Source organism: Pseudochaenichthys georgianus, chromosome 10 (genome assembly GCF_902827115.2).
Source record: "Pseudochaenichthys georgianus chromosome 10, fPseGeo1.2, whole genome shotgun sequence".
Taxonomy (NCBI): domain Eukaryota; kingdom Metazoa; phylum Chordata; class Actinopteri; order Perciformes; family Channichthyidae; genus Pseudochaenichthys; species Pseudochaenichthys georgianus.
Genome location: NC_047512.1, coordinates 4,802,914 through 4,825,035, shown reverse-complemented (window position 1 = coordinate 4,825,035; position 22,122 = coordinate 4,802,914). Strand labels below are relative to the sequence as shown.

The 22,122-nt window shown below is 41.2% G+C and overlaps 2 long non-coding RNA genes across 2 annotated transcripts in view; both read left to right on the top strand.

Moving 5' to 3' along the window:
- Positions 1-2,242: 2,242 nt before the first annotated feature.
- LOC139434658 (uncharacterized) overlaps positions 2,243-22,122 on the top strand; it is a 41,800-nt gene continuing 21,920 nt past the window's right edge. The window contains exons 1-2 of the long non-coding RNA XR_011643996.1: positions 2,243-2,358; positions 10,248-10,391. This is a non-coding gene — a long non-coding RNA (uncharacterized lncRNA). The remainder of the gene's footprint in view (positions 2,359-10,247; positions 10,392-22,122) is intronic.
- On the top strand, positions 15,663-16,841 carry LOC117454439 (uncharacterized). Its single transcript, XR_004552986.2, has 3 exons — positions 15,663-15,750; positions 16,449-16,553; positions 16,722-16,841. It is a non-coding gene; the product is annotated as an uncharacterized lncRNA (long non-coding RNA).

Here is a 22,122-nt window from a genome sequence, read left to right as displayed (position 1 = left end):
TCTCAATAACCAGGCCCCCCCCTACCTCTCCGACCTGATCCACCACTACACCCCCTCCCGCAGCCTTCGCTCATCAGAAGCGAACCTCCTCTCTATCCCCACACGAACCAAGCTCCGAACCTGGGGGGACAGAGCCTCCTCCATCGCTGCCCCCACCCTCTGGGGGGACAGAGCCTCCTCCATCGCTGCCCCCACCCTCTGGGGGGACAGAGCCTCCTCCATCGCTGCCCCCACCCTCTGGAACTCCCTCCCCCAACACATCAGAGACTGCACTGACCCCCCCACTTTCAAAACACTGACCAAGACACACCTCTTCAGACTGGCTTTTAATCTGTGAATTATGCTGTGTTGCTGTTTTAATAACTTTTTAAATGTTATTTTATCATGTTCTTATACATTTTTAAATTCTATTTTATCATGTTTTATCACCACTGTAAAGCGTCTTTGAGCACCTGGAAAAGCGCTTCGAAATGAAATGTATTATTATTATTATTATTATATCAACAAAAAAAATAATCAACCAAACGGCTCGCTGCACCCTCGCTGCGAAGGGGACCCAAGTTCCCATCAGCAGAAACACGTGGGTTTGCTATCCTGGCTCCAAGATGGTGGAATGAGCTCCCATTGACATCAGGACAGCAGAAAGCTTACACACCTTCCAGCGCAGACTGAACACCCATCTCTTTCGACTCCACTTCGAGCGATAGAACTATCAACAAAGCACTTACATACTAACAAAGGACTGGCTTATCTAAAGCCAGTTGAGCAGCACTTGAAATGTTTTTGCTCTATGAAACCTGATGTACTTTATGATTCTGTTTTCTTCAAGTTTGTATTTTGTTGGTCGAACGCACTTATTGTAAGTCGCTTTGGATAAAAGCGTCAGCTAAATGCAATGTAATGTAATGGACAGATCGGCCTCTTAGGGCAAAAATGAGAACCCTGATAAACCTGGGTGATGCCCTCTCTGTGCATTATTAAAGTATTCCTGTGCTGGAATATTACACAACCCAAGTTTTGCAATGCAGTAACATCATTTAGAAATTGCACCATGTAAAGACACTATCAGATAAAGCAATGGAGGTTTTAATGATGGATTTGTACTGTACTTCATATAGATCAAGTTTATTCGCAGCCCATTTGTGTTTAGTATGGCAGTTTGTCTTTTGATGGTGGCTATAGTATCTGTTTCAATCAACAGGAGAGTCATTCAAGCCTTTTCTTTTTCCACGGTTATGAAAATGTCCGTTCAACAGTTGTACATCACTATCAACCTCAGCTGTGTGTTTGCATGGCCTAAAAACATGTATTTGTCAATGTGTGTCTTCCACCTGTATAACAATAGAGTTTAAACTGAAGTTGAAGAAGGGCATATCTTGTCTTATCTATATCTCTAAATACTGTAGTTCCTGAAGTTTTATGATATATAGTTTTGAAAAATGTAAGAAGGTTAGTATAGGATATGTCTGTATTCCCAAGGTGGTACCCCATTGTCTGAATAACCATGTTTGATTGCCAACCGTCTTTTAAAGAGGCCCTATTGTGCTTTTTCGGGTTTGTCCCTTTCCTGTAGTGCGCTATAAAGGTTGATGTGCCTGTGAATGGTCTGCAAAGGATAACACTATCATAATCTTCAGGTATGTAGTGTCTCCACTGTGACATGTTTCCATGCTTAAATGTTCAAAAAGGCCTTTATTTTTCTCATACTTCCTTTTAATTGGTTCCACAAATAAAGAAAACCAGAAACTAACTCGAAGCAAATTGTCATCCTTTTTTAAGCCAAAGAACATGTCTGTAGGACGGCGTTGTTTCAGTGTGTGTGTGTGTGTGTGTGTGTGTGTGTGTGTGTGTGTGTGTGTGTGTGTGTGTGTGTGTGTGTGTGTGTGTGTGTGTGTGTTGGGTTGGTGCTGGCAGTGTTGGACCTCACTAATGCTCTGGTCCCAGCAGCAGCTCCCAACATGTGGTGGAAAAATTGAAACCAAAAGAGCGGAGGCGGTGAGAGCAGCGCATCATGGTCGTGGAAAAATACAATGTTTAACATATAAGTGTTTCCTCGTGCTGTATTGTACTGGATCGCATATCTTACCAATGAATATATTAAGTGTAATTTCATGAATGTTCATTATTTAAAGTGGTGAATAATCTTGAGGAAACAGCGGTATGTTCCTTTAAAGCTTTCCTTTCTCCTCACAGCGACAAAGCAGATGCAAGAGAAAATCAGAAGTATATTTCCTTCAGAATTCATTTCGCGTCGTGTTGCTAAAGTCTCGGCTTGTTAATTAAGGGGAAGCTTGTCTGAAGGATTAACAAGCATGTCAGAGCCCTGCCACATCCCACACCTGCACCGATGGATTATGGGTAAGCACTTTTGTTTGTAGGTTGCATTTTGTGATGAGACGTTTGATCCGGGCAGAAGTGTCATGTCAGGCAGAAAAGCAGACTAACAAGAAGCCTTCTTTCCTCTGGGTATAAAAGCACTGGTTTACGGTTGTTTCCTTGCGATGCTCGTCCTCCTTTCATCAGCATATTTTAACAGTCGTACAGTAGAGAACAAAAAGGAGACAAATTGGGGTTCGGGAAGGACTAGAGACGTCGGAGTTGCTCTTGAATTAGCAGCGACGAGGCAAAGCTCGGAGCTTAACAGCTCTGTTTCTGCAGCAGGAAGATTTCCACAAAGTGGCGGCTGCTCTCCGCTTCCTCGCAGAATAATTGGATGGAAAATGAAACGACGCCTTTGAGCGGATGTTCCTTTTGTCTTAACTGCGCTGTAAATATACACACCGTACACTGTATTAATGTCACAGCTGTAGTGGTCCAAAAGCAGTTAGCTCCTACCAGCAGCCTGTCAGAGGTCATTAACTGTGTGTGTGTGTGTGTGTGTGTGTGTGTGTGTGTGTGTGTGTGTGTGTGTGTGTGTGTGTGTGTGTGTGTGTGTGTGTGTGTGTGTGTGTGTGTGTGTGGGTGTGTGTGTGTGTGTGTGTGGGTGTGGATCAATGGCAGTGTGATGGTTAGGAGCCATGCCGGCTAATTAAGGCTTCTCAGGCAAGCTGCGCCACTTCTGGCCCCAGCCACAGGGCGTGACACACACACACACACACACACACACACACACACACACACACACACACACACACACACACACACACACACACACACACACACACACACACACACACACACACACACACACACACACACAGACTCACACACACTTTCCTCTGAAGTAAAAACATGCACCAAGTGTTATCCAACATGTTGTGTAGGAGTTGAGCTTCATCTCCAAAGATGCGTCTAGGAAAGAGAACGTTGTTGTATTTCCTCTTTGCATTTCCCGCTTATTGTGATACGTTTCTCGGTTTGAAACGAACGCTATACTTGAAGTAAGAAGAAAGAAAGAGAGTTTGCTTGACTTGTGGTGATGCTACTGGATGTTGATGTCTGTCCAGCTGTCTAAGATCTAAATATCTACTTTTCTCTTGTTTGAACCATATCCATAGCAGGATGAGCAGTAAATAGTGTTGTAAGGCATAGTATGGAGTCAGATTTGGGTCAATATTCTATCGCGCAAAACAAGCTACTCACGAGTGGAACATGTGCTTTTACACGCGCATGAAATGACCCCCGCGCGCAGATTAAACCCCCGCATGCGGCTATGCGCTCGCTCGCGAGAGAGACAGCCCTCTTGCTCGCTCGCGGGAGTGTCAGCCTCACTTGCTCGCGGAGTCTGTCTACGCGCGCGTGAAAAGTTTCTGACACTTTGGGGCGGAGCCACTAGAGTTGCCACGGAGTTGCCAAGTTTGATAAATGCCTGAACTACCAAGAGCCGAGGAGTGACAGCTGCACGATCAGTTGGACGAGACTGAATGGTGAAGTTGTCCATAAAAAACTATTATATTCGGAAAGTGTACAGCTAATATATATATATATATATAAATATTAGGGCTGTCAAGTTAACGCGTTAATAACACGTTAACGCAAAAATAAATGAACGCCACTAATTATTCTAACGCGATTAACGCATGTGTATTTCTTTTCCTCGGCCGCCCCGTAGTTTCAGAGCGTATCGAGTTTAAAATACCGTCTACAAGCTGATGCTGACAGCCCCGCTCCTGCCGCCCGCTTGTGGCAGACCACACTTCCACGCTCACCGGCAGGCACCGACTGGCCATCGGGAGGTGTCTGTGTGGCCCGAGCGAGCGAGAGAGAGACCTTTCGTGCATTGTTATTGTTAGCATCTGGTGCTAGCTAGCTGCGCTAACGGATATAAGGATATAGAATATTGACCCAAATCTCACTCCATACATATTCGTTTTAGCCTATCACCGCCAGGGGGCACCCTATAAAGGGGCAGAGGCTTCTAGCTGGCGGCCTCTTGTTCGCTGGTGCCCAGACCTACCCACTTCCGTTCTTGCCGTGTTTTGCTTCCGTCACCGGCGTAGCGGAGGGACTTCCTGGCGATGCCCGTCAAGTAGCCGTAACGTAGAGCGCATGAAACTCTCTCCTCTCTGCCTGATCGGCCCAAGCTAAGGCTTTAAAGAACCGCTGCTGTTTTGCTGCACCGAAAAGAGACGGGTTTCTGACGCAGGGTCATTACCCGTACTGCTGATCCTGTGTGACTGTTTTTATAAATTGTATTTTTACTATTGTATACAAATAAACTGTTCTATTTTTGATAATTGGACCACGTCTCTTGTTCCATGAGTAACCGAACCTGTGAGTCCTAGTTACTTAAAATTGTCACATTTCCCTGGGTGAAATTCCCGGGGTGGCGTTGTCGGACTTAGTGGTTTAACCAAACTGTTACATTAATATATTTATTCTGCGGCCACTGCTACACATAAAACTAAACTGCATCCTCAATTAATACACAACTTAGTTAACAATCAATTCCGATTGGTCAATTAGAACAATCCAGAGGTTGATAATTTTCGCTAACAGACCGTTGCTAAAAAGCACCAAGGGACTATGTGCAGTCATCTCAATACGCAGAAAGAAGTCCGGTCAATGTACCGTCAGCTTTGGAGAACAAACATTAGTTTTCTCCATCAGAAAACACTGTGGAATAGTTTTTAATATACATTTTAAAATGTTTGGAGAGCAGGAGACTTTACATGCTAGATGGCTAAAATGACCCAAGTAAAGAAAAGAAAAACAGAGCAAGAGAAGGGAAAAGATGTAAAGAAAGAGCGCCGGACTCCTATGAAATCAACAGAAGAAGACAGACAGGAAGTAAACAAATAACGTATCTTATAATGAAGGCAATTTGTCACAAACTGCACACAGGACAGAGAATGGAGCTCGGTGAGAAAGGTCTTTGAACGTAAAATATCTTTATATTTGTTTTAAAAGATCCCCATTAGCTGATGCCAATGGCACCAGAAAGGAAGTGGTTCAAGGTTACTTAAAATCCATTCAATTCAATTACATCATCTTTAATTAATTAGTCTTAGAATTAGTCCATGAAATAGCTTCAAGGGCAATCACCGCGGAACAAGAACACGACATTATACATGACCAACACTGGAATATTGATCAGCTGCTTAAGTAATGCCTCCTTTAATGAGCTTTGAATGGTGATTGGCTGTAAGAGGGGCAGCCATATTGCTCCCAATCCTGTCAAATCATCCTGAACGTAAATTATCTATTATTAAAACCAATGATCTAATCCTTCTACAATCGTCTTCTTAGTTCACCAACGAAGAGCAGATCACAGTGTATGGCTAGATCAAATAATAGTGGATTTGTTTTTTGATATGTTTAGCACAAATATATTTAGTTTGATTTTATCACAGAACAACATCATCTTGTGTTGTGTCCCCTAAATCTAATAATTGTCTTATTGCTGAATAGCTTAAAGGTGGGGTAGGTCATTTTGGAGAAACCAGCTTGAGTGCGATAGAATTTGAAAATACACAACAGGAGAAAATCTGCCACTTCCTCACAGAGCCCCTCCTCCAACACACACGAACGTGCACATGACCAATGAGGGCACGAGATAAGTTTGTGCCCCGATGGAAGGCTGACAGGCAGGTAGGCCATCCAGTTACTTTAGCCGGGCCGAGGCAGATGATTGGTCGAGCTTTTTACAGCACCACGGCTTCCACAGATGATATTTTTTTAATGTATTTATCGTCAAAGCATTTAATATATTCATTGCTATCGGGATATTAAGAGCATTACATGGAATATAACAAAAAGTGTATCTCGAGCCGGTTTCTGAAACTTACCCCACCTTTAAGAAAAAGACAGGACATGTGGTGGATTTTGGGTCTTTTATTGCAAGAAAACCGCAATCTTCCAATACAGTCTCTTGTACTGTATATAAACAGATATTACAACATCTTACATCAAGTACAATTATTGATAATCCATCATTCCATTTGTATGTAAAAATCGGGTTAGGGATAAATGTTATATTAGCTGCTAATGGTAGCCACCAGTGTATCGCAGCTTCCGGTTCCGGGGCATTCTGGCTGTGCATCACTCATTCACCAATGGGTAATGTTTAGATGGATTTTAGGAACTTCCCCTCGATTCTATTGGCTCTAACGGTTAACAAGAGATGTCAATCATCTACATCGAACGAGGGGGCCAGAGATATGGAAAATGCACCCAAATGGTTTTCTTTTTCTAAACCTCTCTAAAAAGGTCAAATGTCACTTGTTTTGCATCAATCTTGAAACAGGGTACTTATTATATGTTATAGTTTGGATTCCTCAAGCTTTAGTCTACCATCCCATCATTCAAGGGTGGTTTTCACAATAAGTAACGTTTTGTTTTAGGACGGACACTATCAGTGTGCATCTAGACCGGGTGACGACACTATACCTATTGACGTAGTAAGTTATATTCTTGTTTAATTAGACTTCTCCGTTTCATTTATCCTACTCTGTATAATTGTTCTGTAGTTATTGTAGCTAAAACGGCGCTTTTGAGAGATTTTAAATCTGAGATCTGCTCACGTGAACCCGTTACACAGGTCTCAGTGGGCACTCAAGCCTGCATTACAATATAGGCAGGGCCACTCTGCTGTCGCCCATCAGCTGTAGAGAGGTAACTAATTAGAGGGGCGTGGCCCCACAGCTGTGAGAACTCAGCAATCAGGCGTCCATTTTAGGTAGCTCTTTCCTGGAGCGTCAGACATTGGAGTCCTGCGGGAGTCACGAGGGTGGCAAAGAGGAGGCAAATCCTCCTCTGATTAAGCTAATTACCGCTGGTGTTTTATTTTATTTAGTTTTCTAGGCTCTCGTCACCTCACGCCTAGACTACTGCAACTCCCTCCTGGCTGGTCTACCTGCATGTGCCATCCGACCTCTGCAGCTCATCCAGAATGCAGCGGCTCGTCTGGTCTTCAACCTTCCTACATGTTCCCACACCACGCCGCTCCTCCGCTCCCTCCACTGGCTTCCGGTAACTGCTAGAATCCACTTCAAGACACTGGTGCTTGCGTACCATGCTGCGAATGGATATGGCCCTTCCTACATCCAGGACATGGTTAAACTGTACACCCCAGCACGTGCACTCCGCTCTGCATCAGCCAAGCGGCTTGCTGCGAGGGGGACCCAAGTTCCCATCAGCAGAAACACGTGGGTTTGCTATCCTGGCTCCAAGATGGTGGAATGAGCTCCCATTGACATCAGGACAGCAGAAAGCTTACACACCTTCCAGCGCAGACTGAAAACTCATCTCTTTCGACTCCACTTCGAGCGATAGAATTACTAACAAAGAACTGCTAACAGATCACTTATATACTAATAAAGGACTGGCTTATCTAAAGCCAGTTGAGTAGCACTTGAAATGTTTGGCTCTTTGAAACCTGATGTACTTTATGATTCTGTTTTCTTCAAGGTTGTGTCTTCCTGGTCGAATGTACTTATTGAAAGTCGCTTTGGATAAAAGCGTCAGCTAAATGTAATGGAATGTAATTTACAGTGTTCAATCTGAATTGACTTTACAATAAAAACATCTATATTGATTCTGACACTTCTACACCCAACTCACAGATGTAATCTTGCTTTGAGAAAAAAGACCCTTTTAGAAGTGAAGATATTATGGTCATTTGTTATAGGAATGTCCTTTTCGAGCCTGAGACCAAACCGGCTCAGGGCTTAACAGGTTAAGTATTGCATCCTTTAATGAGGTTTGAATGACGATTGGCTGAAATAGGGGCAGCCATTGACGATGATGGATAGCCCAACACATTTTCCCATATTGCTAACAATCCTGTCAATGTGATTTACCAATGAAATAAAAAATATCTATTATAAAAACAAATGATTTAACCTTATGCAATTGTCGTAATGGTCCACCGACCATGAACAGATTCATGTAGGAACAGATCACAGTTTCTAACTAGGTTTTTTTTTTTATGTTTAGTACACATTGTATTTCGTTTTATCTTATCAAAGAACAACATTACCTTGTGTTGTTTCCCCTAAAGCTAATAATTGTCTTATTTCTAAGACAGATTTGGTGGATTTTCGGTCTTTTATTGCAATAAAACCATAGTCATCCAATACCGTCTCTTGTATATTCACAGATATTACAACACCTTACATCAATCACTTATAGACTCTTGATCTTTTCTTTGGATAGCATGTCTCCTAATTTCTGTATTTAGGTTAAATACAATCATCCTATTTTGCTCTCGCGGCTAGGTCATCACGGTCTAGGGTCAACGTGTTTTTGCAGTTCTTGGAAATCCGGTTTATAAAGTACACAATGGTGCTGAGGTGAAGCCTGCATTAGAGGACACGTCAGTCAGACCAAGATACACATGTCTACTAAACCACACCAGAGATGGCAAAAGTACACACATCCTTTACTCAAGTAGAAGTACAGATACTCGTGTTAAGAAATACTCTGTGCTCTAGTTCTCAACTAACGCATTTGCAAAATAAAATGTAGAATCGTACAGCCATACAGTTGTAATACCGGTCGCAGTTCACCCCCTAAAATACAACTTATTTTATGGTCATGACGGAGGGTTTGACTGAGGCCAACTTTACTTTACATGCATAACATCACAAGACAATATATCGCAAAAATTGAAATGCAAGTGAAGGATTTGAAAACACTGACAATCCATAATGCTTTATGATTAATCATCAGGGTATTATTATGTCTGGAAAAGAAACCGATTTATCCAGTTTTTAAGTTCATTGCAGACTGAGATTTTGAGCGTTTAGTGCATTTATATTTTCATATGATATGCAACCTCAGGGTTTAAACGTTTCGACATTCAACCGATTAATAAACGTTATGACATTTTTTTTTTCCTTCTCTTTTTGGCTTGTAATGGCCGTGCCACTACACCTATTTTGGGATTACTCAGTCGAACGCCATTTTGACATCGAAAAGCCCTGACGCGCATATGAGCAAGTTATTGTAATATTTGTAATATTACAATTCAAATGTTGGGGTAGTCCTAGTGAAGTTCTGAATGTTTTCTAGTTCAGATAGCCACACTTTTCATTTAGTAGTTTGTTGGATTCAGAAAGAAAGTTTATCTTAAAGTTTAAATGAAATAGATTCTTGTGTCTTCTGCCACATTGTGTGTACAGAAACCACTCGGATTTCATGCTAACCCTAGCTTCCCACCTGAAACACACCTGGGCACAATTATTTCTGTTTAAAGCAAATTAAGCAGCTGTTTTTATAGAAAATCCTTAATTTGGAGATTCTGCTCATACTCTTCCACCTGCAGTCCAGTCCAATAATAAAAAAAAATGCCCGGGAGGTCAAAAGATGTACTGTGATAAATGTAAAATAGCCCAAGAGCAGCAGTATCTCCAGGCTGTATTTAAAACTCCCCGTCTGGCTGCCTTATGTGTGCGCATGGTTTGTGTCTTTCAACTTAATTAGCAAGTCAGTACCGGGAAATAAGTCAGTGCACTTTTCTTTAGGACAGCAGGATTTTGTTGTCTGTTTTTAGCATACATTAAAATACATGTGTATGCTGCTGACTGGGAATCATACAAATAACCGGCCTGAAGGGGGCGCTAACATCTGTTCCTGTTCTTCACTTCGATTTTTGACACAAAAAAGGACATGCTGCTGCTCCCATCTGAGTCCCAGCATCTAAAATACTTCTGACTCAAAGAGGAAACTCAATTTTCAGCTCAGATCGAGGAGACATGCTCGCTCCTGATTGGCTCTGACGGAGGGACTTCATCAGTTGCGAAGAACGACATGTTTGCTGTTGCTTTGTTGTCAAACTTCACCTGTTTACTTTTGCCTATTTGCAGTTTGACAGCAGCCCCTCGTCTCCGCCTCAGCCTGTCACATCCGCTCATGAGATGTTAGGAAGCTGATTGGCAGCCGATGAACGTGGAGGGAACATTCTCAGAGGAAGCATTTCACTTGGAATAAGAAGAACAGACATAGCTCAGGTACGACTGATCACACAGTGAACGACCACGATGAAGACAAGGGTTTCTTTATTGTGTTTTTGACAGAGATGGCAAAAGTACATCCTTTACTCAAGTAGGAGTACAGATACTCGTGTTTAAAAATATTCTGGAAAAAGTAAAGTAAAACTTCTTTACTCAAGTCAAAGTAAAGAAGTATGGACTTTGAAATGTACTTCAGTAAAAAGTACCCATAACTAGCAGCTGTTTTAAAGAGTACCTGACCTCCCTTTATATCAACAGAACAATAATGTCATTGTTAGCTAATGAATGTTTCCATGCTGAACAACGGCAACATGACAACGTTTCCATTGGTCCCTCTTCTTTAGAGAAGACCAGGAAATGATGGATACACGAATCGTGTTCCAACCAATAGGCACGCAATGACTCTAAAGAATAATGACCACGCACCAAACACACATTCAGACTAAAGGAACCAGCTGTTTGGGAAATGAGAGAAGTAGAAAGTACAAGTATTTGAGTTCAACATGTAAGAAGTAGAAAGTACAGGTATTTGAGTTCAACATGTAAGAAGTAGAAAGTACAGGTATTTGGGTTCAACATGTAAGAAGTAGAAAGTACAGGTATTTGAGTTCAACATGTAAGAAGTAGAAAGTACAGGTATTTGAGTTCAACATGTAAGAAGTAGAAAGTACAGGTATTTGAGTTCAACATGTGAGAAGTAGAAAGTACAGGTATTTGGGTTCAACATGTGAGAAGTAGAAAGTACAGGTATTTGAGTTCAACATGTAATAAGTAGAAAGTACAGGTATTTGGGTTCAACATGTAAGAAGTAGAAAGTACAGGTATTTGAGTTCAACATGTGAGAAGTAGAAAGTACAGGTATTTTTGTTCAACATGTGAGAAGTAGAAAGTACAGGTATTTGTGTTCAACATGTAAGAAGTAGAAAGTACAGGTATTTGTGTTCAACATGTAAGAAGTAGAAAGTACAGGTATTTGTGTTCAACATGTAAGAAGTAGAAAGTACAGGTATTTGAGTTCAACATGTAAGAAGTAGAAAGTACAGGTATTTGGGTTCAACAACATGTGAGAAGTAGAAAGTACAGGTATTTGAGTTCAACATGTGAGAAGTAGAAAGTACAGGTATTTGTGTTCAACATGTAAGAAGTAGAAAGTACAGGTATTTGTGTTCAACATGTGAGAAGTAGAAAGTACAGGTATTTGTGTTCAACATGTAAGAAGTAGAAAGTACAGGTATTTGGGTTCAACATGTAAGAAGTAGAAAGTACAGGTATTTGTGTTCAACATGTAAGAAGTAGAAAGTACAGGTATTTGTGTTCAACATGTAAGAAGTAGAAAGTACAGGTATTTGGGTTCAACATGTAAGAAGTAGAAAGTTCAGGTATTTGTGTTCAACATGTAAGAAGTCAAAGTAAAAAGTTGTCAGAAAAATAAGAAGTGGAGTAAAGTACTGATACCAGAAAAATGTACTTAAGTAAACTAACAAATAATTTGTACTCCACTACTTCCCACCTCTGATAATAGTTTTCACTGTCGTATAAGAATAAAGTTCTAAAGGGTATATTCCTAATACATCCGAGAAAACTATATTTATGGAACCAAGACGACACAGCCAAGACTTGTTTGGGTTCAGAATTGTTGTTTTTATTGTACGTGAAATATCTGAAATGCCAAAAAAAGGAAAAATTGTATCTCCCGGGCTGCAAGAAAGAACATTCAGAGGAAACGCAGCCCACAGCTCGCATGGCCGAGCCAATCAATAAATCTCGTTGATAGAATTGTAATTGCATAACGCAAAGACATAAACACACACAAGACTTATCAAGGACGGGCTCTAATTTAATCAGACAAACTTACTTCAGAGATCAGACACACATTTGGCCTTATCAAGAACAATGTGTAAATAACTCCTCAAAGGTAGACACCAGGATAATTAAATTAAGGAAGCAGGAGGAACAAACCGACAGCAGATAAAAACAGGATATAGCGATGTGTTTACTGCGAGTACAATAAAGACTCTAGGACATCTCTGCACCTTGCTGTGGATCGCCAAGAAGTAATGTGGCGCATATAAATACAACATGTCCTTTTTACAGAATGATATTATGCAAAGATAACACCTTGGCCTGAAACTGTTATTCACCTGCCTTCAGTCAGATCTGACATCTTGTATTGATCCTTATCATACACTTTTTGAGGGGGGTTTTGCCTTCGTTGATAGAGAATGAGGTATGGATTCCCACTCTTCTTTAAACATTGAGAAATAACTTGTTGCTTTCTATACTCAATTGTAGAGGGGAGATTTGCCAGGTGCTCTCGAAACACACAAGGCAAGGCACGTTTTATGTATATAGCAACTTTCAACACAAAGCAATTCAGAGTGCTTAACACAAATTAAATATACGGCATTGTTGAACATGTGCTTAACTTAGCTGTAGACTTTAAGCCAATTATAGTGCACATAATTGTTAGTGTTTAGGTAGTGACTCTTATGGCGCATTTCCCCTGTAGCGCGTAGCACGGTTTAAGTGGTTTTTTTGTGCGTTTCCACTCGGCGTAGTTCCGGCTAGCGGGTACTTTTTCACAGTTTTTCTGGCTCTCCAAAATCGTGGTTCTTTCTGGGCCAACAACCGGGCTGAGTATGCTAAACTAGTGAGATAATCGCTGCCAACAACATACTGATACCGGTTAGTAAAAACCATGAATTAATGCTTTGACAAGTCTGCAGACAGACGGCAGACGAAAAACCCTTTAAAATGCGTGTTTTCTGAATGGAGATTGGCTAAGCTAACGCAGTGTATGCTCCGACCGTCCACACTCACAACAACGGCCTACAGACATAAATAAACCAGCGACTGTATTCGCCATGACTCAGACAGTCTGTGGCTTGTACTTGTTTAACTTCTGTCTAGTTTCTGAACAGATATGAGGAGCTGTGAGCTCTGAGTGCTAACAGCTAACGGCTGATGTTGGCTTTGTGTTTCGCATTAAAAATGACGTCACGGCTCCGCCTACACTGCGTTACTATAGTTACTGCCCCAGCTACTAAACTGTAATGGAAACGCAGCATAAAGCGAGGCTAGCCTACCAAAGCATAACTATACCGTACTAAGCCGTGCGAGGCACTGCAGTGGAAATGCGCCATTAATGCACCCAATTTGAAATTAGAATTATAAAACAGTATCTTCGCCATTGTTGATGTTGGAATGATGGTCCTCACACATCTATTGCACCTATTTCAAAGAAATATTAACATATCTTTAGAGAATACATATTAAAAAAAATATGTAATGCCTTTAACAATGCTACCAAAATCTTGTGGGCCAATTAAATGTCATGTTAAAAATTATATCTTAGGTATTATAATAAGTATACACTAATTACATTTTTTGTATTGAAATCACTTTATTCAAGCATTTTATGTTTTCTTTCTTCGAATAAAGAACAATTTGAGCCTTATTTTTCCTATAGTCAAACCAAAGATATCAGTATTTTATTTAAATCCAAGACAGATCCTAAACCAAAGGGCTTTGACATGCTTCCGACAGTATCACACGCACGCAGAACACACTGTGTGTCTGGTACGGATCGTGCAGTGACACGCATGTTAACCTGTTAAGCCCCAAGCCTGTTTTTCAGGTCTCAGGCTCGAAAAGGACATTCCCAGAACCAATGACCATACACTCTTAAAAATGCTGGGTTATTTCTATAAACACATTGCTGGGTTGATTTGGCTGGGTCATAATTATGGGTTATTTGGGTACTGTAAACACACTGGTGGGTTGTTCATGCTGGGTCAAAGGGGTTATTAGGGCTTCAATTGCAGTTGAACACCTGCCTGGGTTATTTTTAACCCAGAGGTTGCTTTATTCATTTTCCCACTTCTGAATCATTCTGGAACGATCTTTTTGTCATTTCTCACAACACAAGGTATGTAACCTATATTTTATCACTATATTTTACCTATATTTATATAATTATACAATTCTGTAACTTATTGAATCATTAGTAAGTGATTTTGAAAAACCACTACAACCACAACAGTGATTTTTCAAAACCACTAATCAGCCAGTGATTTCACAGAATCACCAGTGTTCTTGCACACTGTAAGACCGAACATTACAAGCTTCTGAAAGCAAATTGATTGTTTTAACTCAAACATTTCAAAAAGTTAATTCACCGCTAATTTTCTGATGACTATGAACTGATTTATTATTGTGTACTGTATACAGTGTTCAACCACTTTGGGTCATATTGGTAATAGTCCTCAAACATTTTTAATGAATCTGTCTGACGTTGGTCTGACGTCATCACGTATGTGCTCCGCCCCCGACGTGCCGAGACGTTCAATCCTTCACCAGAGTCCGCCCGCCATTATCTGCTCGCCTCTGTTGAAATCGCTCAAACTTTTAAGAATACTTTGCCCACCGTGCTCTCACTGCCGGAATCATGATCATTTTTAGGCCGCACTACTCTGGTGAGTTACGTCTTGCCTTTGCACAGTATTTAAATGATGTGTTATTCATTTCTGCATATAATGCACTTTGTGTCGCATGGTGTGTTAGTTTGATTTGAGCTCTTGTTAGCTAGCCTACATTTAATATCTGCCTCACTTGAAAAACGATTTAACTTACGTGTAAGACAGTATTTGTATATTGTTTTAAGTTATGTTTAACGTTTGTGTTGCAATAGTTTTCTGGAAAAGTCGAACCTAAAATGGCGGCAGGCGGCGCGTTTTCTTTCTTCTTTTTGTTACCGCATATTTTTATTAACTTAGAGGATTTACGTTCATTTGATCCACTACAATGTACCGTCCATAACCGTGCGTTCTGCATGTTTGTAAAAGCAAGCTAACTTGAAACACTAGACTATTCATTTTTACAAGGTAATTTATACCCCCCAGCGTTTTCAAATACATGTAACTCAGCAAAGGTAACAATCGCACAGTGATTTTAATAATTCTATAATATGTGGAATTTCAGCTTTAATCTGATATCTTATCTTGGTTTCGTGAACAAGAACCCCTCGGTACCGACGGCTGCCGGATTTAACAGATTAATAGTCTAGTGTTTCAAGTTAGCTTGCTTTTACAAACATGCAGAACGCACGGTTATGGTATAACGTTAGTGGATAAAATGAACGTAAATCCGCTATGCCTCTAGTCTAAGTTAATAAAACATGCACAGACATGCATGCTGTAACACAAAAGAAGAAAAGCGCTCCGCCTGCCGCCATTTTAGGTTCGAAAATAGTGTTTCTCAGATCATTTTGTGAAAACTTTGCAACCCAGCTAACCTTCAATGTTTTTTCTCTTAAGGAAACTGAAGCAACTGGCAGATATATGGCTTCTTCAATCTGGTAAGCCTCACAATGGAGAAACTGTGGCGCGGGGGGGGGGGGGTGGTGGTGAGTGAAGCCTCGCAGCGGCGCAACTGTGGCATGCCATGCTTACGGCCCCTACACACACGGCGGCGGGCTTGTCTGAAGCTCGACCAACAACCACTCGCATGAATATCCCGCCCAGGACACACAAGCACGCGGTTTGATTGGCTAGAGCTTATACTGGCATATGATTTGATTGTCACAATGCAGTTTGGCATAGTGTAACGTCACTCCATTCAAAGTGAATGGAGTGATGTTACGGCCCCTACACACAGCGGCGTGCGTTGACGCTTCTGCCCGTTCACTTTGAATGGGGTGACGTCACGCTTAGCCGAACTGCATTGTGGGAGCAAAGCATAGCTTTCATGTGATTGGTTGTTGGTCTATCTTCAGACATGCCCACTGGCAAGTGCTGCCGTTTGTAGGGGCTGTTACACTGTAGGTGCGCCGCGTTTGGGGGTGCTGCAGCCCCTTCCTGCGTCCATGTTTATTCCACATGGTTACTAAAATGTGAATGAATATTTAGTGCTCAACACTGAAATTATATTTGTGTTGGCCTGTGAATATTGTTATGTTTTCCAATGGCTTGGAAATGCAAACTTTGTGCTGCTGTCTTTGATACAAGGGCAGAGTTACTTGAACATTATAACATTATTATTCCCTTGATTTAAAAGTTAATGCAGACTACCTTTGCCCTGCGGCGCAATGAGATCATCAATGATGAGCTACCTGTTGGAGAGATCCTGGAACGCTGACCTGCCTTGAAAATGGAGTCACAGGTGAAAATATTTTATTTATTACAACTATATAATTATTTTGTGTGCCTTTGTCACTGATAACTTTGACATGTTTACTCAGATTTAGCATGTTATGTTTCTGTTTATCTCTGCTGCCTTCAGTCCACATATACATTGTACTGTGAATTAAATAGTCATTTTATATTTTAGCAGAGTTTCACAGGATAACAAACCTCAACCTGAAGAACCACTTCTATGCGGAGTTGGATAGACATGTCCTCCATCTTCAGAGCCTGTTCAGGAAGAAGGCGGCAAGGAAAGGAAACTGAAGTTCTGGATCAGCTATTTGCCTCCTATGACCTCCAGGTGAGTCGGTTATGCCTCTTGGTGTTTTGTTCTCATACTAGAGTGGATTATCTTTGTCAAAATGTTAATCTCTTCAGTCATGGAAGAGCACTTTCTTGTTGTTGTGTGGTTATACTGTTTAGCATCCAAAGTAAAACAAAGATATGTTCTCACACTCAGGGAGCAAGGTGACGTCCATGTCCGATGTGCTGCTGTCCTCCGTGCTCTGCCTGCATATCTGCATGAAGATGACTCCACGTTTCTGAGGCTGTGGCATGTAAGTCAGCATAATAACTGTTTTCAATGTATGTGACAGATCATCCAAAAATATAGTTTATCTTGTTACATTGTTTCAGGAGCTCTATCGCATGTAGACAATTATTTGAATTTTTATAGTGAAAAAATTATAATAAATGATGGATTGAGTTTGAAAAAGTATGAACTGTCCTGGTGTCATCGAAGCTTGATTCTGTCACTGAGGTGTTAATCAAACATTATCTCTTGTGTTGCTCACATCCCGTTCAGGGTCTAGTTCCAAGATTTGAATATTGCCATAAGAATTGTAATTATTGTAAGGTACACAATGGACATGTTGAATATAATCTCCCTTTACTTCAACACTTCAGAAGTGTTGAATATGATTTCTACTTAGGATTTATTTGAAATTAAGCTCTTTAGGTTTCAGTGTAAAAGATGGGCTCACGTGATTTAATAAAATACACAATCATGAGGGCTTTCTTTCCTGCAGCATCAGTGTTCAATACAAAGTAATTTCTAGTGTTCCCCATATTTGTTTGTATGTGTAGTAGGGAGAGATTATACTGTAAATACATATTCAGTTGCCAGTTTATTGGGTACAACTAGCTAATAGTAACAGTCTAATACAGTGATAAAATGAATCCTACCCTTATGAAGGTTATACATGTTTTTTTGTTGAAAGCATTTATGTCAACCGATTGGTTATTTTGGAGGCTGACGTTTCTGGTGCTGTAACATTATGTTGTGCAATGCTAATAGGCGTTTCCTTAAACCCACATTAGGCACAAAACATACGGTTATTTGATGTGATGTGTCGTCGATGTATTTTTCAGAAAACACATTTCTGAGAGAGGCAATTTGGGTAACGTTTATCTGTTCTTGTCATCAGGTGGAGCAGTCTGATGATCCAGACACAGAGGACATCGCTGTCGGACTTCTCATGATCGGTGCTAGGTCAACAGACACCACACTCTTCTGCCCAGAGAGCATCGCTGTTGTCATTGAGGGTAACGGAGTTATGGAACTCCCCACACTGGCTGACGCGTTCATCCTGCTTTTTGCACTGCCCTTTGCCCTGCACCTGAGCTACCCAAAAGACTTGGTCAACACTTTCGACTTCACCCAGAAAGTGTTGATGGGCCTGGATGAGGGGACCTTGAAGCCCAGGGTGTTGAGCCTGAAAAAGCTTTTGGCAGTTTAATCCTACCAACAAAGTTGCACTTTAACAATCACACACACAAACACACACACACACACACACACACACACACACACACACACACACACACACACACACACACACACACACACACACACACACACACACACACACACCACACACACACACTGTTCTCCTCTGTTTACATCCTGCTGCTTTACATCTGTGTTCTGTTGTGTTTATTGACAGTTTTGTTACGGTTCAGCTTCAAATTGAAGGACTGTTCGTAGATGTTGTTTTATACTTTTATATGTATTGGGTCTTTATGGTCCATGTGTTAAATTAATACGCAGAACTGTTCCTGAAAATTGTGTTCACTCATAAGTGATGGTTAAAATACGTACAGATGTTTCTCAAGGCCCTAGCACTGTTTTTAAGGTGTTTTTTAAATTTATTTAAGTGTTAAATATATTGAATTTGTATTGTGCTAAAATGCATTGTTCTTTTGTAGTGGAAATGGATGTTGGCGATTTGCCAAAGCTGTTCAAATTATCAATAAATGCATTTTTATATATACACGGTGTGTTTGGAGATAATTCATTACACTATTATACATTATTATTATATTCTATTTAGCCCAACAATATAGTTAATTTCAATCACTAGCTTGGGTCAAATGAACAACCCAATGTATGGTTTATATTTATTTAACCCAGTGATGTAGTTGATTTCAATCACTAGCTTGGGTCAAATAAACAACCCCGCACATGGGTTAAAATGATCCAGCCCAGCGTATGGGTTAAGACAACCCAGCGCGTGTTCTGTCCTATAGTGACTCAGCAGCTGGGTTATGATTGGGTTATTTTTTAACCCAGTAGTTTTAAGAGTGTATCTTCACTTCCAAAAGGGGTAAATTAATAATCTTTTTTCTCAAAGCAATGATAAACCTGTGAGTTGGATGTAGAAGAGTCAGAATCAATATAGATTTGTATTATTTTAAAGTAAATTCAGATTGAACATATAAAGAAATGTAAATTATAGTGTCTGTCCAAAAAAAAACATTACTTATAGTGAAAACCACCCTTGAAGGATGGGAGAGTAGACTACACGCTTTAGGAATCCAAACTATAACATATTATACCCTGTATCAAAATGGATGCAAAACAAGTGAAATTTGTCCTTTTTAGAGATATTTAGAAAACAAAAAACACTTCTGGGGTCATTTGGGTGCATTTTCCATATCTCTGGAACCCATCGGTCAATTTTGTTGATTGACATCTCTTTCTAACCATTAGTGTCACAATCTGATGAAGGACCCACTGCAGCACTCGAGAAACCAAGGAGTATTGGTAATATACTTTATTGGTAATAATACCAGAGCAGAGGGATACCAGCAGAACAGTAACAGCTGGATGACGTGCAGGCAAGCGAACCAGCAAGCAGAAGGTGAGTCAGGGCCGGGCAGAGGGGCGGGGAGCAGGCGAGGCAGGCAACGTAGGTACAGGCAGGGTCAGACAGCAGGCAAGGCAGGATAGTCCAAGGACAGGCTGGATCAGGGATCAGGCAGAGCAGGCAGGTCGGGGACAGGCAGGGTCGGAACCGGGCAATCTGGTAACAAAAGCGTGAAAGACTAGCATGAAGGCAAAGTACAATCGGGCAACGGGTGTGTGTCTGGTGAGGGTTTAAATACTGGCAGTGTGACTAATGGGTGCAGTAGAGAAAGAGAGTGAACAATGGGGCGGTGGTGGCGAAGTCGATAGGGACTTAGCTTGGCAACTGGAAGGTCACCAGTTCAAGTCCAGGCAAGACCAAGTCCTACCGAGGTGTCCCTGAGCAAGGCACCGTTCCCCACACTGCTCCCCGGGCGCCGTTCAAAATGGCAGCCCACTGCTCCTAACAATAGGATGGGTCGAATGCAGAGAAACAATTTCCCCACGAGGGATTAATAAAAGTCCATCTTTTTTTTTTTAAAACGTGTGTGGTTAACAGGTGAGACAGGGGAATGGAAAACTACTGGTGACTGATGGAGCAGACTGTGACAATTAGAGCCAATATAATCGAGGGGAAGTTCCTAAAATCCACCTAAACATTACCCATTGGTGAATGGGTGATGCGTAGCCAGAATGCCCCGGAACCGGAAGCTGTCATACACTCTCGTAGCAGCTAATATGACATCTCCGTTATTGACATAAATATGATGATGGATTGTCAGTAATCATTTCAAAGGGACACAGACACATTGGATTAACCTTCAGCAGCGACATATTTCCCGATTTTGCTCGGTTAAGCTACGTTGTGTGATGTCTGGTTCTTGTGATACTTGTGTTTTGTTTCGGTAAAAATGGTTCGTATCGTCAGTTAGCTGGGGTTTCTTCCCGTTAAGTGGGTATGACACATTGATAAGTTTTTAAATGTTGAGAAGCCCTGAGATACAGTGTCGTGAGACAAACCCAGCAGCCTGATTAACAGGTTAAGGAAAATCAACGCTTTGAGCTAAATGCTAACAGCTAGCATGGCTGTAGACTTTTGTTAACCTCTTGGGATAATGTTTTAATGACTTATAGGTGCATCAAGAAACCATTTTATGACATGAAAACACATGACAAATATGTCTAAAGACTCACAAACTAGCTTATAATAGTGATGTTACGTTCGCAAACAATCCGATCTTTTGAACGGCTCTTTGGTACGAACGAAGGGAGCCGAGTCGTACTTGTTGAGAGCTGTTCTTTTTATCGTTGGTTGACTGCCTGCCATAGATCCGATCGCCTTTACGGGAACTTGTGTCAACACACTCTCAACACACTCTCACTCCCTAAACGTCCAGGAGCGACGCTTGGTCAGGGTCCCGTGGCGTGCAGTTGGGACGCGCCGAGGCTCCTTCAGCTTCATAAACGGACGCAAGGAGCTTCAACTGATTGCAATGTATTCCCATCGGACGTTAGAATAAATAGAATGGTTTTGAATAATAGATGAGAGTAAAATCTACGTCACTTTACAGCCCCGCCCACTTTTGGGGCAACCAACGCTGTCATTTGAACGGCGATCAAGCCTGAAGCCACAGAGCTCTTCTGTTGCTGTCCTTTCTTCTTAGAGGAAGTACAGAAACACGTAACTCTGGATTTGTTTTAATGTTTGAGGTGCAATCAACGACACAGCAGCTTTTTGCATGTTACAACTATTATTTTCTGCCTCGCACATGAGAGTCACAGCTGGAGAAATTACAGCCTCGCCTACTGATTTTAATTTAACCATATATCGAGCCCGATTCTCGATTTCAAAGGTGTGCTCTAAAATGATATTTATAAATGACTATTATCATTATTATAAGCAAGACAATAAATGGCAAAGATATGTAGAAAATAAACGTATTTAAGATACGTTCATAAGAAACGTAACGTGGGAGAAAATACGTTTCTCGCTAAACGTAATTGAGAATGCAGTTTAGTTCTGTGGGAACGTCATTTTTAAGAGACAGGGTTGGATTTTTTTGTATGAATTTATGTTTCATCCAATCACAGAGCTTGTTGACTTATCATGAGGTTTGTCGCAAAGCGGAGAGGCGTCGTCACAACAATAGCTGGGGATTGTGGGTAGTGTACTTTTGAACGGCTCTTTTGAAGGGCTCTTTTGAATGGCTCTTTTGAACGGCTCTTTTGAACGGCTCTTTTGAACGGCTCTTTTGAACGGTTCTTTTGAACGGCTCTTTTGAATGGTTCTTTTGAACGGCTCTTTTGAACGGCTTTTTTGAACGGCTCTTTTGAACGGCTTTTTTGAACGGCTCTTTTGAACGGCTCTTTTGAACGGCTCTTTTGAACGGCTCTCGGAAAGGAACGGAGCAGTAAGATC